Source organism: Mirounga angustirostris, unplaced genomic scaffold, assembly GCF_029215605.1.
Source record: "Mirounga angustirostris isolate CCGP_5_RB_7025 unplaced genomic scaffold, mMirAng1.0.hap1 SCAF_5, whole genome shotgun sequence".
Lineage (NCBI taxonomy): Eukaryota > Metazoa > Chordata > Mammalia > Carnivora > Phocidae > Mirounga > Mirounga angustirostris.
Window position 1 is genome coordinate 53,590,673 of NW_026991713.1, and position 17,772 is coordinate 53,608,444.

Below are 17,772 nucleotides of genomic sequence, written 5' to 3' on the forward strand. Positions count from 1 at the left end.
ATGATCCTTTAGTCTTTCGAAGTTAATTTTTTTTTTTAAAGATTTTATTTATTTATTTGACAGAGACAGAGAGACATAGCGAGAGAGGGAACACAAGCAGGGGGAGTGGGAGAGGAAGAAGCAGGCTCCCCGCTGAGCAGGGAGCCTGATGCGGGGCTTGATCCCAGGACCCTGGGATTCTGACCTGAGCTGAAGGCAGACGCTTAACCGACTGAGCCACCCAGGTGCCCCTAAAGTTAATTTTTTTTAACTTATTTTTTTTTTAAATTTTTCTTTTTCCTTTTTTCAATCCCTTTTTAAAAAATCTTTTTTATTTTTCATTCTTAGAGTCATATTCTATCCCTTCATAGTAATTAACCTTATTTTTGATATATATATATATACATATATAAGTTGTTCTGTCTTTAAAATTTTGGGATACAGTTTCTTCTAACAGACCAAAATATACCCTAAATCTCTAGTGTATGGCTTTGTTTTAGTCTCCTGCCTGATCACATTCTCTCCCCCTTTTTTTTTAAATCCTCATCTTTCTTTTTTAAACCAACTTCTTATCAATTCCTTTTATAAAATATTTTATAATTTTCATCTTTACAGTCATATTCCATCCCTTCATCATATTTACCCTTATTTTTGTACATATATAAGTTTTTCTTTCTTTAAAATTTTGGGAGACACTTTCTTCTAACAGACAAAAAAAATACGCCCAAAATCTAGTGTGTGGCACTGATCTATGCACCAGCCTGATCATATTTGATCATATTCTGTTTTTTTGTTTGTTTTTATCTTTTCTTTTTCTTTCTTTTTTTTCTTTTTCTTTCTTTCCCTTCTTTTCCCCCCATTTCAGATCACTTCTGATTTGTTTAGTGTATATTTTTCTGGGGTCGTTGTTACCCTTTTAGCATTTTGTTCTCTCATTCATCTATTCTCCTCTGGACAAAATGACAGAAAAAATCACCTCATAAAAAGAACAAGAGGCAGTACCGACTGCCAGGGACCTAATCAATACAGACATCAGTAAGATGTCAGAAATAGAGTTCAGAATGATGATTCTAAAGATACTAGCTGGGCTTGAAAAAAGCATGGAAGATACTAGAGAAACCCTTTCTGGAGAAATAAAAAAACTAAAATCTAACCAAGTCGAAATCAAAAAGGCTATTAATGAGGTGCAATAGAAAATGGAGGCTCTAACTGCTAGAATAAATGAGGCAGAAGAAAGAATTAGTGATATAGAATACCAAATGATGCAAAATAAAGAAGCTGAGAAAAAGAGAGATAAACAACTATTGGATCACGAGGGCAGAATTTGAGAGATAAGTGATACCATAAGAAAGGAGCAAATTATAGCAGAGAACTTTCCTAATTTGGGGAAGGAAACAGGCATCAAAATCCAGGAGGCACAGAGAACTCCCCACAAAATCAATAAAAATAGGTCAACACCCTGACATCTAATAGTAAAACTTATGAGTCTCAGAGACAAAGAGAAAATCCTGAAAGCAGCTCGGGACAAGAGATCTGTAACCTACAATGGTAGAAACATTAGATTGGCAACAGACCTATCCACAGAGACCTGGGTGGCCAGAAAGGACGGCATAATATATTCAGAACATTAAATGAGAAAAATATGCAGCCAAGAATACTATATCCAGCTAGTCATTGAAAATAGAAGGAGAGAAAAAGCTTCCAGGACAAACAAAAACTAAAAGAATTTGTAAACACGAAACCAGCCCTACAAGAAATATTGAAAGGGGTCCTCTAAGCAAAGAGAGAGCCTAAAACCAACATAGACCAGAAAAGAACAGAGACAATATATAGTAACAGTCACCTTACAGGCAATACAATGGCACTAAATTCCTATCTTTCAATAGTTACCCTGAATGTAAATGGGCTAAATGCCCCAATCAAAAGACACAGGCTATCAGATTGGATTAAAAAACAAGACCCATCAATATGCTGTCTGCAAGAGACTCATTTTAGACCCAAAGATACCTCCAGATTCAAAGTGAGGGGGTGGAAAACCATTTACCATGCTAATGGACATCAAAAGAAAGCTGGGGTGGCAATCCTTATATCAGACAAATTAGATTTTAAACCAAAAACTACAATAAGAGATGAGGAAGGACACTATATCATACTTAGAGGGTCTATCCAACAAGAAGATCTAACAACTGTAAATATCTATGCCCCTAACATGGGAGCAGCCAATTATATAAGGCAATTAATAACAAAAACAGAGAAACACATCGACAACAATACAATAATAGTGGGGGACTTTAACACCCCCCTCACTGAAATGGACAGATCATCTAAGCAAAAGATCAACAAGGAAATAAACGGTTTAAATGACACACTGGACCAGATGGACTTCACAGATAAATTCAGAACATTCCATCCCAAAGCAACGGAATACACATTCTTCTCTAGTGCCCATGGAACATTCTCCAGAATAGATCACGTCCCAGGTCACAAATCAGGTCTCAACTGGTACGAAAAGACTGGGATCATTCCCTGCATATTTTCAGACCACAATGCTTTCCTCAATCACAAGAGGAAAGTCGGGAAGAACTCAAATACATGGAGGCTAAAGAGCATCCTACTAAAGAATGAATGGGTCAAACGGGAAATTAAAGAAGAATTTAAAAAATTCATGGAAACAAATGAATATGAAAACACAACTGTTCAAAATCTTTGGGATGCAGCAAAGGCCGTCCTAAGAGGAAAGTATTTAGCAATACAAGCCTTTCTCAAGAAACAAGAAAGGTCTCAAATACACAACCTAACCCTACACCTAAAGGAGCTGGAGAATCGGCAAAGAAGAAGTCAAACTTTCACTCTTTGCAGATGATATGATACCTTACGTGGAAAACCCAAAAGACTCCACCCCCAAACTGCTAGAACTCATACAAGAATTCAGTAAAGTGGCAGGATATAAAATCAATGCACAGAAATCAGTGGCATTCCTATATACCAACAACAAGACAGAAGAAAGAGAAATTAAGGAGTTGATCCCATTTATAATTGCACCCAAAACCATAAGATACCTAGGAATAAATCTAACCAAAGAGGCAAAGGATCTGTACTCAGAAAACTATAAAATACTCATGAAAGAAATTGAGGAAGACACAAAGAAATGGAAAAATGTTCCATGCTCATGGACTGGAAGAACAAATATTGTGAAGATGTCAATGCTACATAGAGCAATCTACACATTCAATGCAATCCCTAACAAAATACCATCAACTTTTTTCAAAGAAATGGAGCAAATAATCCTAAAATTTGTATGGAACTAGAAAAGACCCCGAATAGCCAGGGGAATGTTGAAAAAGAAAAGCAAAGCTGGTGGCATCCAATTCTGGACTTCCAGCTCTATTACAAAGCTGTCATCATCAAGACAGTATGGTACTGGCACAAAAACAGACACATAGATCAATGGAACAGAATAGAGAGCCCAGAAATGGACCCACAAGTCTATGGTCAACTAATCTTCGACAAAGCAGGAAAGAATGTCCAATGGCAAAAAGACAGTCTCTTCAACAAATGGTGTTGGGAAATTGGACAGCCACATGCAGAAGAATGAAACTGGACCATTTCCTTACACCACACACAAAAAGGGACTCAAAATGGTTGAAAGACCTAAATGTGAGACAGGAATCCCTCAAAATCCTAAAGGAGAACACAGGCAGCAACCTCTTCGACCTCAGCCACAGCAACTTCTTCCTAGACACATCGCCAAAGGCAAGGGAAGCAAGGGCAAAAATGAACTATTGGGACTTCATCAAGATAAAAACCTGAACAGACCAATAACTAGTAAGGAGATTGAATCAGTAATCGAAAACTTCCTAAAAAAACAAATCCAGGACCAGGTGGCTTCACTGTTGAATTCTACCAAACACTTTAAACAGAACACCAATTCTTCTCAAACTCTTCCAAAAAAACAGAAGAGGAAACACTTTCAAACTCATCTTACCAGGCCGTCATTACCCTGATACCAAAACCAGACTAGGATACTATGATAAAAGAAAATTACAGGCCAATATCCCTGGTGACCACAAATGCAAAAACCTTTAAAATAATAGCAAACCAGGGAATGGTTACCTACAAAGGAGAGACATGAGGGAATTTTTTGAGTGATAAAATTTTGTGTATAATGAGTTGTAGTGGAAATATAACTCTATGCATTTGTCAAATCCCATAGAGTTGTCTATCATAAAGTGTAAACTTTCCTACAAAATAACTGGTATTGTTTAAAAATGCTGAACTTAAGAAAGACAGGGAGAGACTGAAGATTTCTCACAGTAATGGAAAGCACTAAGTAGACATGATAACAAAATGCACTGTAGGATCTTATATTGGATCCTAAAACATAAAATTAACATTAGTGGAAAAGCTTATAAAATTGGGAAAAGGTGTGTTTTGTACCAATATATTAATGTATCAATATTAATTTGTCAATTTTGATAACTGTACAATTGTTATGTAAAACACTGGTATTTGAGGATTCTCTAGTATTTTCCAACCATGCTGCAATGCTAAATGTAGTAACCAAAATTAAATCACAGTTGAAAATTTTTAAAATAAAAAAATTAATAGCAAACCAAATTCAACAATAAATTAAAAGGATCATAAATCATAATCAAATGGGACTTATTCCAGAGATGCAAGGAACTTTCCACATCCACAAATGAATCAATGTGCTACATCAATCTCATTAACAAAATGAAGGATAAAAGTAATATCTTAATATAACAGAAAAAGCATCTGATAAAATTCAACATCGATTTATGATAAAAACTCTCAACAGGGTGCCTGGTTGGCTCAGTAGGTTAAGAGTCTGACTTCAGCTCAGGTAATGATCCCAGGGTCCTGGGATTGAGCCCCACATCAGGCTCCCTGCTCAGCAGGGAGTCTGCTTCTCCTTCTCCTATTCCTCCTGCTTATGCTGTCTCTCTTTCTCTCTCTGTCAAATAAATAAATCTTAAAAAAATAACCTCTCAACAAAGTGGCTATAAAAGGAATGAATGTACCTTAATATAAGAAAGGTCTTACATGTATGAAAAGTCCATAGCTAAGATCATTCTCAATGATGAAAAGCTGAAAACTTGTTTTCAAAGGTCAAGAACCAAACAGAGCTGCCCACTCTCACCTCTTTCATTCAACAGAGTACTGAAAGTCTTAGCCAAAGCATTAGGCCAGAAAAAGAAATAAAAATAATCCAAATTGGAAAGGATTAAGTAAAACTGTCTCTTTTTGCAAATGATAGGATATTGTATGTAAAAAACCCTAAAGACTTCACCAAAAACTGTTAGAACTAATTAACAAACATAGTAAAGTTACTGGATACAAAATCCATATGTTTCTATGCACCAATAATGAACCATCATAAGGAGATATTAAGAAAACATCCCATTCACAATTGTATGAGAATAAAATATCTAGGATAATTTAAAGAAAAGAGGTGAAAAAACTATACACTCAAAACTGTAAGACATTGATGGAAGAAACTGAAGACCTAAATGAGAGGTGTTTTGTGCTCATGGATAGGAAACATTAGTATTGTTAAAATGTCCATACCACCCAAAGCTATCTACAGATTCAGTGCAACACCTATCAAAATTCCAATGGTATTTTCCATGGAAATAGAACAATCCTGAAATTTGTATGGAACCAGAAAAGACTGCAAATAGCCAAAGCATCTTTAGAAAGAACAGAGTTGTAGGCATCACACTTTCTGATTTCAAACTATATTACAAAGCTATAGTAATCAAAACAGACACATATATCAATAGAACAGAAGAGAGAACCCAGAAATAAACCCAGGCATATATGCTCAATTAACTTAAGACAAATGAGCCAAAACTCTTTGGGGAAAGAATAGTTTCTCCCATAAATGATGCTGGAAAAACTGGAGAGCCACAAGCAAAAGAATGAAACTGGACCACTATCTTATATCATAAACAAAAATCAACTCAAAATGAATGAAAGACTTCAGTGTAAGATCTGAAATGATAAAACTTCTAGGAGAAAAACATACTTAGTAAGGTTCTCGACATAGCCCTTGGCATTGATCTTTTTTTATTTGGCACCATAATTAAAGGATATAAATGTAAAAATAAGTAAGTGGGACTACATACAACTAAAAAGCCTCTGTACAGCAAAGGAAACCATCCATAAAATGACAATGCAACCTACTAAATGGGAGAAAATATTTGTAAATCATGTCTGATAAGGGGCTAACATCCAAAATATATTTAAAAACAACTCATACAGTTCAATAGCTACAAAAATAAACAATCTGATTAAAAACTGGACAGAAAAACTAAATAGACTTTTTTTCCAAGGAAGACATACAAATCGACAATAGGTACAAGAAAAGGTGCTCAGGATCACTAATCATCAGGAAAATTCAAATCAAAACTGTAATGAGGGGGGGACGAACAATGAGAGACTATGGACTCTGAAAAACAACCTGAGGGTTCTAGAGGGGAGGGGGGTGGGGGGATGGTTTAGCCTGGTGTTGGGTATTAAAGAGGGCACGTATTGAATGGAGCACTGGGTGTTATACGCAAACAATGAATCATGGAACACTACATCAAAAACTAATGATGTAATGTATGGTGATTAACATAACATCATCATAATAAAAAAAAGTTGAAAAACCAACCAAACAACCAACCAACAAAAAAAAACTGCAATGAGATAGTACCTTATACCTGTTAGAATGGTTGTATTCAAAAAGACAACAGAGAACAAGTGTTGTTGAGGATGTGGAATCAATGTACTCTTTGTGCACCATTGGTGGGATGTAAATTATGCATTTATTATGTATGGAGGTTTCTCAGAAAATTAAAAATAGAACTACCATGGAGTGCCTCGGTGGCTCAGTCAGTTGAGCATCTGACTCTTGATCTCAGCTCAGGTCTTGATCTCAGGGTTGTGAATTCAAGCCCCACATTGGGCTCCACACTGGGAGTGGAGCCTACTTAAAAAAAAAAAAAAATAGTACTATGTGATCCAGCAATCCCATTTCTCAATATATATCCAAAGGAAACAAAATGATCTCAAAAAGCTATCTGCAACCCTATGTTCATGGCAGCATTATTTAAAATAGCAAAGACATGGAAACAATGTAAGTATCCACTGATGCAAAGACAAAGAAATTTGGTGTGTGTGTGTGTATATATATATACACACACATAAGAAAATTGGTATATATATATGTATATATACACACATGCACATAGAAATTCTGCCATTTGTGACAACATGGATGCACCTTGAGGGTATTATGCTAAGTGATAAAAGTCTGACAGAGAAAGACAAAAACTGTCTGATTTTACCTTTATATGGAATGTAACAAAAATCGAAATTCATAGATGATAGCCCAAAGTGGGGTTTGGGTGCATGCACTAATGGGTGAAAGTTGCCAAAGGTACAAACTTCCCACTATGAGACATATAAGTCCTGGGGATGTAATACACAACATGTCAATTACAGTTAACAATATCATATCATTTATATTTGAACACTGCTAAGAGATAAGAGTAAATCCTCAATGTTCTCATTGCAAGGAAAAAAACTATCTGGTGATAGATGTTAACTAAACGTATTATGATAATCATTTTGCAACACATACATATATCAAAGCATTTTCTTGTGCATATAAAACCAATACTATCTTACATCAATTACATCAATTATATATAAACAAGCAAACAAAACCTCAACAATAAAAAACAAGCAATTTATAGAAAATGGGCAAAAGACATGAATACTATTTCACTGAAGACAAAATAGGAAACAAAATAGGAAACAAAATATGTTCTAAGTACTAGGTAAATTAAAACCTCAATAAGCTATCATTATGCATATATTAATATGGCTAGCTAAAATGAAAGACAGTGGCAAGTTAAGAGTGGGGTGGATTTTATCATTGTCAGTATTCTGGTTGTAATATTGACTATAGTGTTGCAAGATGTTTGACTGGTAAAACTAGATAAGAGGTCAAGGTATCTTTCTTCATTATTTCTTAAAATTGCATATGAATCTACAATTGTTTCAATAAAAATTTCTATTAAAAATGTATAAATTACTCTTCTGAATAAGTCCCTCCAATGGTCTAGCATACTTAAATAAAATAGAATAAACTCCATTTTCCTTACTCTAGCTGTTCCCTCTCTCTGGAAAGGTATTTCTCCAGATCTCCACTTAGTTGTCTTCTTGTCACTCATGTATCTTCTCAAACGTTTCCTCCTAAACAGACATCTTTCCTAAGTACCCTATCTAGAGTAGGCAACACTTTACTCTGTCCATTCACTCCAGCAGTTAACTTTTTCATTTTCCTTAAAGCTTTCATCAAAATATGATATTATTTAGTTTACTCATATATTGCCTTTATACCTCCCTCCCTCATTTGATTCAAATGTGAATCCCTTAAAGGTAAGATCTTTTTTATTTTCTTCATACCAAAACAGTGTCTGGCAGGTAGCAGACACTCATATTCATTTTTATTTAAATGGTGAAGCAGGCAGCAAGCAGGAGAAAGAGAGGAAAGGGTGGGGGAAGGAAGGCTAGAACAGCCACTTGCTTGAATAGTTGAATCACAATACAGAATCACAATATAGGCCTGAATAAGGACTATGTCAATTCTATGAATGTCAAAACACCAAAGATCAAATTGGGAACTGGCATGTAATCGACAAAGTGTGATGGAAAGTAGTACTGAGTTGCTCAATCCAGGAATGCGCTCAGTAATATTTGCGAATGAGTGAATTGATGAGTGAATATATGCATGTATAACTGAAATGCAGGAGAAATAAGCTGTATAATCACAACCTTTAAGGATCTGGAAGGATAGAGGAGATACAGCGTCACTTTCCACTATGTCTCTCTAGTACCCTGTATCAAAGGTTGTTAGGGTCTTCTCCATTTGAGGAAAAAACAGCTACAGATTAGGAAATGTCTTTACTGAAACAAAACCAGTCAGTTTGGCAAATCCTCAGAAGTATTTGCGGGAGCATCAAGCCACTCAGAAACACGAGAGGGCTTCATAAATGATGCAGAGCTAAATGCACCATGTACTAATGTCCTAACAACTCCTTTCATGGAGCTGTGGAATTGAGGTGAGTGGCAGAGAAGCATTCACAATTGGATGGACAAGGACACAAAGTATATACTCAAAGTCTGACAGAATATTTGCCTTGTTTCCCATTATCACTCTTAGCCTGAAGCCTGTCAGAATAGCCCGAGATCTGCAGCAAAGAACACACAGTAAAACTTGTAAGTGGAGGATGACAATATTTCTAGTTGCTACGACTGGGAAATCTTGCTGCTTTGCCTAGAAATCATGGCAAAGGGACTCAAAAACAATGTCTCCATATGTCACGGTTGCTGGAATTATTCCTCAGATAGATTCCCTTGTCATTTTTCATGTGTGGGAACTCATTAGACACCTACAGGAAGAACATATGGAGAGAAACAATGATTCTATTGGTAGAAAATGCTGTATAATAGCATGTTTATATTCTAAAAGGTCTTGCTGCAAACAGCTTACTAGAAACAGTAATGGCGGGGCGCCTGGGTGGCTCAGTCATTAAGCGTCTGCCTTCAGCTCAGGTCAGGATCCCAGGGCCCTGGGGTCGAGCCCTGCATCAGGCTCCCTGCTCAGCAGGAAGCCTGCTTCTCCCTCTCCCACTCCCCCCGCTTGTGTTCCCTCTCTCGCTGTCTCTCTCTCTGTCAAATAAATAAATAAAAATATTTTTTTAAAAAAGAAACAGTAATGGCTGCTATTTTATGCAGTAGGTAGTAACATAATCCTCATGGTCTTAAACACAAGCAAAACATTCTCAATTGAAATAAAATATTTACTAGCCTTTTGGCCAGAGGAATTGTTTTCTCTAATTTTCTTTTTCAATACTGAAATCTTAATTCTTCTGTGGAAGAGAAGATGCTGTTGAATTTTTTGAAACTGTGATCTCTCTTCCAATGGAAGAATTGTTACATTCAAAAGACAGAGGTGGGTTAGCTTAGTAGTTCAGAGCTTGGAATGTGCAATGAAAAAGACAACAGTGCCAGTTCAGGCTCCACTGCTTGGCACAAGTTATCTATGGTCTCAAAGTCTTTGTTTCCTCATCTATAAAGTAAGGGCAACAGTATCTAACTCTGAAGTTGTAAGAACTTCGTGAAATGATTAATGTCAATCAGGTTCTCCACTTAAGCTGTCATCATCATCATCATCATCATCATCATCATCATCATCATCATCAGGCGGTTTCCTAAATAATTCACTTATTTTAAAAATAGACATTGGGGAGGGTATGTGCTATGGTGAGCGCTGTGATTTGTGTAAGACTGTTGAATCACAGACCTGTACCTCTGAAACAAATAATACATTATATGTTAAAAAAAAGAAGAAGATAATAGGAAGGGGAAAATGAAGGGGGGAAATCGGAGGGGGAGACAAACCATGAGAGACTATGGACTCTGAGAAACAACCTGAGGGTTCTAGAGGGGAGGGGGTTGGGGGACGGGTTAGCCTGGTGATGGGTATTAAAGAGGGCACGTATTGAATGGAGCACTGGGTGTTATACGCAAACAATGAATCATGGAACACTACGTCAAAAACTAATGATGTAATGTATGGTTATTAACATAACATAATAAAATAAAAAAAAAATACTTTTATCCTACTAGGCTAAAGAGTAAAATAAAAGGACATTCAGGTAATGGAAACTTGTAATTACCAGAGTGAGTGAATACACATCCAAATTCAAATCAGTCAAACTAAAAGTTCTGAAACACAATGCATTGTTTTGTTGTGACTCAAGGTTGACTCTAATATTTGTAAGTACGATTTGTTGCATATTATTGGCATCTATTTATATGCTGTGAATCATGATTTCTGCCAATTAGGCTATCAGGAGACTTTTTTGGTATGTTGCTATTTTAGTAGTCAGGGTCTTTGCAGTGGCATAATTGGTAAAGAAGACCTTTTATACAATGTAATACAAGATGCCATCTGATTTTTCTTGCTCATGGGTTCTGTTACTTAAGGCTTTGGCCCTCCCTCTGTCACTGATGCTAATGGAAAAATTTTTTAAGAATAATCATCTTAGTTGAGACATGAGTGACAGGGAAAAACCTAGATTTGAAAACCCAGAATTCATGTAACTTTTTATAACAGATTTGCAAGTGCCATATTCCAGCAACATTATCTTTCTTGACTTACACTGGGCTTCTTCCAGGGTCCCAGTAAATTGCATGGTGAGTTTTGTTTCCTTTTTTGGAACCTATCTTCAGGAAGCTGAGCAAAGTAGAAATCTAGAAATTGTGTATTCAATATCATGAAAGTAAGCTTGGATAAGGGATGGGACAAGTAGGTTATCTTTTATGACTCTATGCTTTGACCAAATTATCCAAGCATTTACCACATTTCTATTTTTTCAAAGCTTCATAGGGATAGACTATAAACAAGTATACTAGGTGACAAAATTCACTCAGTTTTCTTCCCTGTGAAACAGATTGAAAGAATTGTTGTTTCTAGTGACTCACCATAGAGATGAGTCTTGATAAAATGAGCAAACCAGATTCTTCAATTTTTAGGTCTATCCTATGGAAAAGACACATACCACCACAGGCTTAAATATTAACCTGGAATTTTAAATCAATCCAATAGTGAACTGATAATCACTGTATTTGTTACCCAGAGACAAGACAATTGGAAGAAATACTGGGGATACTTCATCAGGGATCTTGAGTCTAAAGAAAGGGTATTATGTAAAGGAGGATGGCTTGTTTACACATGCCAAGTAAAAAATAGAATTGAATTAATTATACAGAGAGTTTAAGCTAAATAGCAGCTTATTGTAACTTTTGTTTTTCAGGTATTGATCAGCCTGGCAAAGACAATGCTGTAAGTGTATAGAATATAAAAAACGCTGAGCACTGCTTGCCTGAGAACAAAGGGGTTTATAACTTGGTAATATTCAGGTCAAATAATGCCAAAAGCTGAATTTTATGCTGAATACCTTCTTTTATAAAAAGGTGGTTATACTTAAAATTTATAGCATTTCTATGGAAGCAGAAAATATAATGCAGAGTTAAAAAATGTCAGATAACCATTGGCTCCACCATATTATAGCAGCATATAACTATTTTGTGGATTTACTGTAATAGTTTTAAAAGGTCATTTAAATATGAAGACAATTGTCAGGCTTGGCCCTTTAAGAATTTGCTTTCAGCAAAGTACATTAAGACTTACAGTAATGGCAATTTCAGGACCAAGCCCAGAGGCCTATAGTTAGGTCCAGACCTATTCGATGTTTTAACCCTTGTACTCATCTCCTGGTTTGGGGTGATGACTCCAGCTCAGTGTGGGATCAGCCCTGCCAATATCCTGCCCAGATGGGTTGCCCCTCCATGGAGCATAATACAACCCAGGAAACAATATACCTAATTTTTAAAAATAATGATTTCAAAAAGTTCTCTTCTGTTTTCTTTGTAAGTTTACTTGTATGTCACACTATGCAGCATTATTTTCAGTTTTGGTAAATAAAAGCACCACTGATATATACTGATAAATAAATATTCAAAGTTTAGAAACCAGGAAAATATAGAGAATACAAACAAACCTAAAAATGTCATCTCTTGATGTTTCTGGACTTCAAGTGCTGCAGCGAGAGCCTTATGGTATTAATTTTTGTTTTCACGGTGGTTTACTTGAAGGAAAATAGTAAGTCCAAGTAAAAGGATGTTTAGAAAAAGAAAAATATTCCTCTAATCCAACATGTGACCATCTGTGAGTGTTGAGTGTGTGTGTTTTTAATTGGACAGAAACTGTAAGCATCCTACATATAGGCAATAAACACTATCAGGGAAGAACTATGTTAGGACAGAGATTCCTAATTGAAAGATCAGGTGGCCCTGGAGAGTCCAATGAGACACGAGCAGTCATTTCTGGGTCACCTGTAACAGTGCTTCCTTGATTTGTGTGTAGAGTCACTGTGCAGGATTTTTATACATTCCCAGTTGGCATGGGGCCTGAATTTACTAAAAGGGTCTCTAGTTGCTTCCATCAAAACAAGTTATTCTGTAACTATTCCAGAAGTGGAATAAGCAACTCACCTTGCCTAGTGGGGTGTCACAAGGCACATTCCTGATGAATTCACCTTAGCATCTTTCCTTATATTTCTATCATTTCCAGAAAAATGTCATGTGGCAACCGAGCAGCTCTTGAGCTTAGACTTCAAGGACTGCTCAAGTTTAATTTAATTTTAAGCAGTAATCACCATGCCATTGGAAGTGTGATGGGAAATGTTAATACATCAAAGTAAGAATGCATTACATTTTATTAAATTTACGGAAAATCTGTTTGGTAGGCAATAAACACTAAGGCTAAGAGTTCTAATATTTATGAAAAGCCCTTATTTTCATTATTGGGTCATGTGGTATTTCCTACATGGAATTTAAGTGTTGATAATATTGAGCTGGCAGTTTAATTTCTGCTCAGATCATTAAAATGGAGTCTTTGCCCAAACTAAGTTATAAAATATTCTACATACTTGTGACTCAAAGCAGTCTTCTAAAAAATAAGGTTTATTATGTGAAATTAAGTGCTGCCATTTTCTTGTGTGCCTGAAAAATAATGACAATGTTTAAGAATGAATCTATATTAGCAATGCCAAAATGGCAATTTGATACAATTATGTATTTAATTCCAGAGAAAAAGAAAAGATCTTACTCTAGTGAGCTATATAGTAAAGTGGCACGCTTATCTTTCTAAATTCCTTGGTTTTTTTTTTTTCTTTTTCCTAATATCTACTTTGGCTAGTACAACTCCAAATCTGCCAGACTGATTGATACACCTGTTTTTCTAATACCTGTTGTGGGGTATTAAATAACAAAACAAAACCCAAACCTTTAATGAATCCTAGAATTAACAGGAAGGGTCAACAGCAAGCACCTCATTTATTTTTTATTTTAGTGAGATTCTTTTGTAAAAGACTCCAAAGTGACATCAATAATTATAGAGAAACTATAGTTTAATTTTATTTTCCAAAGTTATGTATATTTTACTGCAATTTATAGAATATTAAAGATCCAACAAGAATTTTTTGATTTTCTCAAAATTGGAATTTAAATATATTTTGTTTGGTGAATAGATATAAACTCAGCTCACTCACAATAAAAGCTCCGGTGCCCTAAGCTGCTTTCCCAGCTATAGGACTGTCAAGGTGACTTCTCTTTCTGTTTCAATTACTCAGCTTTGCCATAGTTTAACTATTACATTGATGGAAGGCTTGCACTCCACTTATTTATGGAGGGTGACATTTCAGCAGAGAGAAATCTCCCCCACTGAATTGTGGAAGAAAATGTTACATTAATGGATACAAAAAAGATGCCATGAAATAGTGAAATGAGTAGATACTATTTTGAAAGATTTGGAAATCACAAACATCAATTAATTATTCCCAATAAGTGATGAATCATTATCAGCGACTGTTTTTCGCTTCGCTTGCTTTCTGCCATTTTGTCAGAGGGGCACTACAGAAACCCTAATTTTTACTTTGTGAGCTGGTGACATTTTCCTCATGCCCTTGAAAATAAGCAAGTAATGGAGCCTTTTAGATCTGTTTTTGCATGGCGTTTAACATGAAATACAACAGAGTTGGAGATGACATTTGGAATGGGCTAATATATTTTGTTAAATGGCACTTTCAATAAGCTCTATAAGCTTCATTACCAGTTTCCCAAGCATAGTGAGTCTCAGATGTTTTGACCATCAGTCACCACTGAAACATACAGGAAAACATTATCTTAAAATGCTGGGGAAATGTACATATTTACAACCAATTTAAATACTAATGAAAGACACTGCAGATTGCAGACCTGGGAAGAGACCACACAGCATTTTGCTGTACTTTGTAAAAGTGGTCAACATTATTCTTAAACCCAAAGTCAGTCAAAGGATAAACAATAGTAAGTAACCATCATCTGATTCTTGACTGCTTAGCATGTGCCAGGCACGAAGGGCTCACTTAATCCTCAGATTATGCCATGGCATCAACATGTTAGTTCTTCTACAGATGAGGACACGAAGCCCTAGACTGTTTAAATAACTTGGGTGGATTCAAAGCTAGCAAGCATGAGAAACTTGCTAGTTCTTCTAGCAAGCATGAGAGACATGTTAGTTCTTCTACAGATGAGGACACGAAGCCCTAGACTGTTTAAATAACTTGGGTGGATTCAAAGCTAGCAAGCAGTGGGTGCACATCTACTGATCAGCCTGCCTTTATTTTCCTTTCTATGTTCTATTTCACATTTTACAGGGATGAAGGAACAGTTTCTTGTCAGTGAAATGAGCTTAAAGCCCTAAACCCTAAGAAATACTAGGACAGAAGCCTCTTAAAATGGTGATCCTGTTTCTATGCAACTTTCTGCAGATGTTGCCACTTGCTCACAGCTGAACAGAGTTGTAGAAAACTATTTTTGAGAATATCCTTTTCTCTTTATTTGGATGTTGCTGAGATTAGTGTGATGGGAAACTAAAAAGTGGTACTTCGACTCTGACTCTCAAATGATCCAGCTGAAAAGTGTCAGGTTAAATACACTCTGAACTCTCCTGGAGGGACTGCCTTTCTTCTCAGATCAGGAAATCCTCAGATGGTTGTCATAAAACCCCCTCCCAAATTTCTGTTATCTTATTAGTAGGTAAATGATAAAAGTAAACAGATCAGAGACACAAAAGCTTGCCTTTAAGTGAATGGACAACATTGAGCATGGATCCTGATAACTTCCTGACATGCTCTGCTTTGAGGAAAGAGAGTAGTTTTATGGACATAATGATTGGAACTTGTTGAAAACCCTCCCTTCCTCCCCCAAATATTAGGGGTCAGTTAGTATGTCTCCAGGTCAGTATACAGCATATTTAAAAATATATTCTTAAATGAAAATTATATATATTTAAGATTACAACATGATTATTTGATATATGTATACATAGCAAAATAATTACTACAATCAAACTAATTAACATAAACTCTCCTTAGGGTTACCAATTTTTGTGTTGAGGGTACCTGAAATCCATTCTCTTCGTATATTTCTAGTGTTTGATACAGTACTATAAACTATAGTCATCACGCTATACATTAGATCTCTAGACGTATTCATTCTACATAACTGACAACTTTGTACCCTTTGATCAATATTTCCTCAATTCACCCACTCTATAGCCTCTGGTAACCACCATTCTACTTTCTGTTTCTATAATTTTGACTTCTTTTTTTATTCCACCTACAGTACTTGTCTTTCTTGGTCTGGCTTATTTCACTTAGCATAACATCCTCCAGTTTCATCCACATTGTCACAGATGGCAGAATTTCCTTCTTTCTCATGGCTGAATAAGATTCCACTGTGTGTGTGTGTGTTTGTGTGTGTATCACATCTTCTTTAGTCATTCATTTGTCCATGAACATGGGTTATATCCATATCTTGGCTATTGTATGAATAATGCTGCAATGAACATGAGAATACAGATATCTCTTTGAGATACCGATTTCATTTCCTTTGGATATATGCCCAGAAGTGGGATTGCTGGATACCTATTTTTAATTTTTTGAGGAACCCTCATACTGTTTTCTATAATGGCCCTATTAATTTACATTCCCACTGACAGTGCACAAGAGTTCCTTTTTCTCCACACCCTGCAGCACATTTTATTATTGGTATTTGGTGTATTATGATGTGCTACCCTATGTGCATGGGTATATTGTACCTATCTATCATTGCTCACTATACAGAACGGTAGCAAACATTGACACATCAGTAAAGAAAATTGAGGATGTTGCAAAATGGATGTGAATCCTTGGTAACACAGCAAAGGGAAGGTCTAGAGAAGTCTTGATTTAGATACCCTTTGGTCATGTTGCTGCTTACCCACGTCCTTATTCTTAACACCTTAACCTCTGCAATTTGAGTCCATTCAGACCAATGATTTTGTTGTGTTTTGTTTTTAACAACATAAGTGGATCTCTAAACTCAGGGCATTGTAAAATATAAAAAAGTTTAGTTAAGAGTCATTACACCAACTAGATCACATAAATCACAAATTATTTACAAAACCATTAATAAATGGCAATCATCCACCAACCACTTATCTCTCTAAAACTAAAATGTATCCTCATTTATGTGCAGCCTTGCTATTAAGCCCAATCCTGCTAACTGTCTAAATTTTGCTGTCTACTTCCTCCCATGGAATATGAACAGAAGTGAAATGTGTCCCCTTTGGACAGGGCTTTAAGATAGGCTTCTTCATGCTCTCTTTTTCTTTTCCACTGGTTATCCTGGCTGGAAACTCACTTCTATCATGCAGATGACAACAATGCCCATAGGGTGGTAGAGCTGTCCTGCTAGCCTAGGCCCTGGATAGCTTGATGGAGTGGAGCCTGCCTACCAGTCTTGGACTGTTACAAGAGGGAAGCAAACTTCTATCTTATTTCAATCATTAATTTTTGGGTCTCTGGAGATATATTTAGTTTTGGTTGCATGTGTTAAATGTCTCTATCCTCAGCCTTTCCTGTTTATTACTGAGTTTGGTTGTTTTCTAATCCTTTTTCTGTCACAAACCAGCCTGCTCACCACATTAACGGGATTACTTCCATGTGTCAGTCTTGATATCCAAGGTACAGACAATTCTTACAGTTCAGATTTTAAGGTGTGGAGACTTTATCAGCTGTATTAAAGTACCACCAGCTGCATTTCCCTGTTTGCTACTGCACAGAT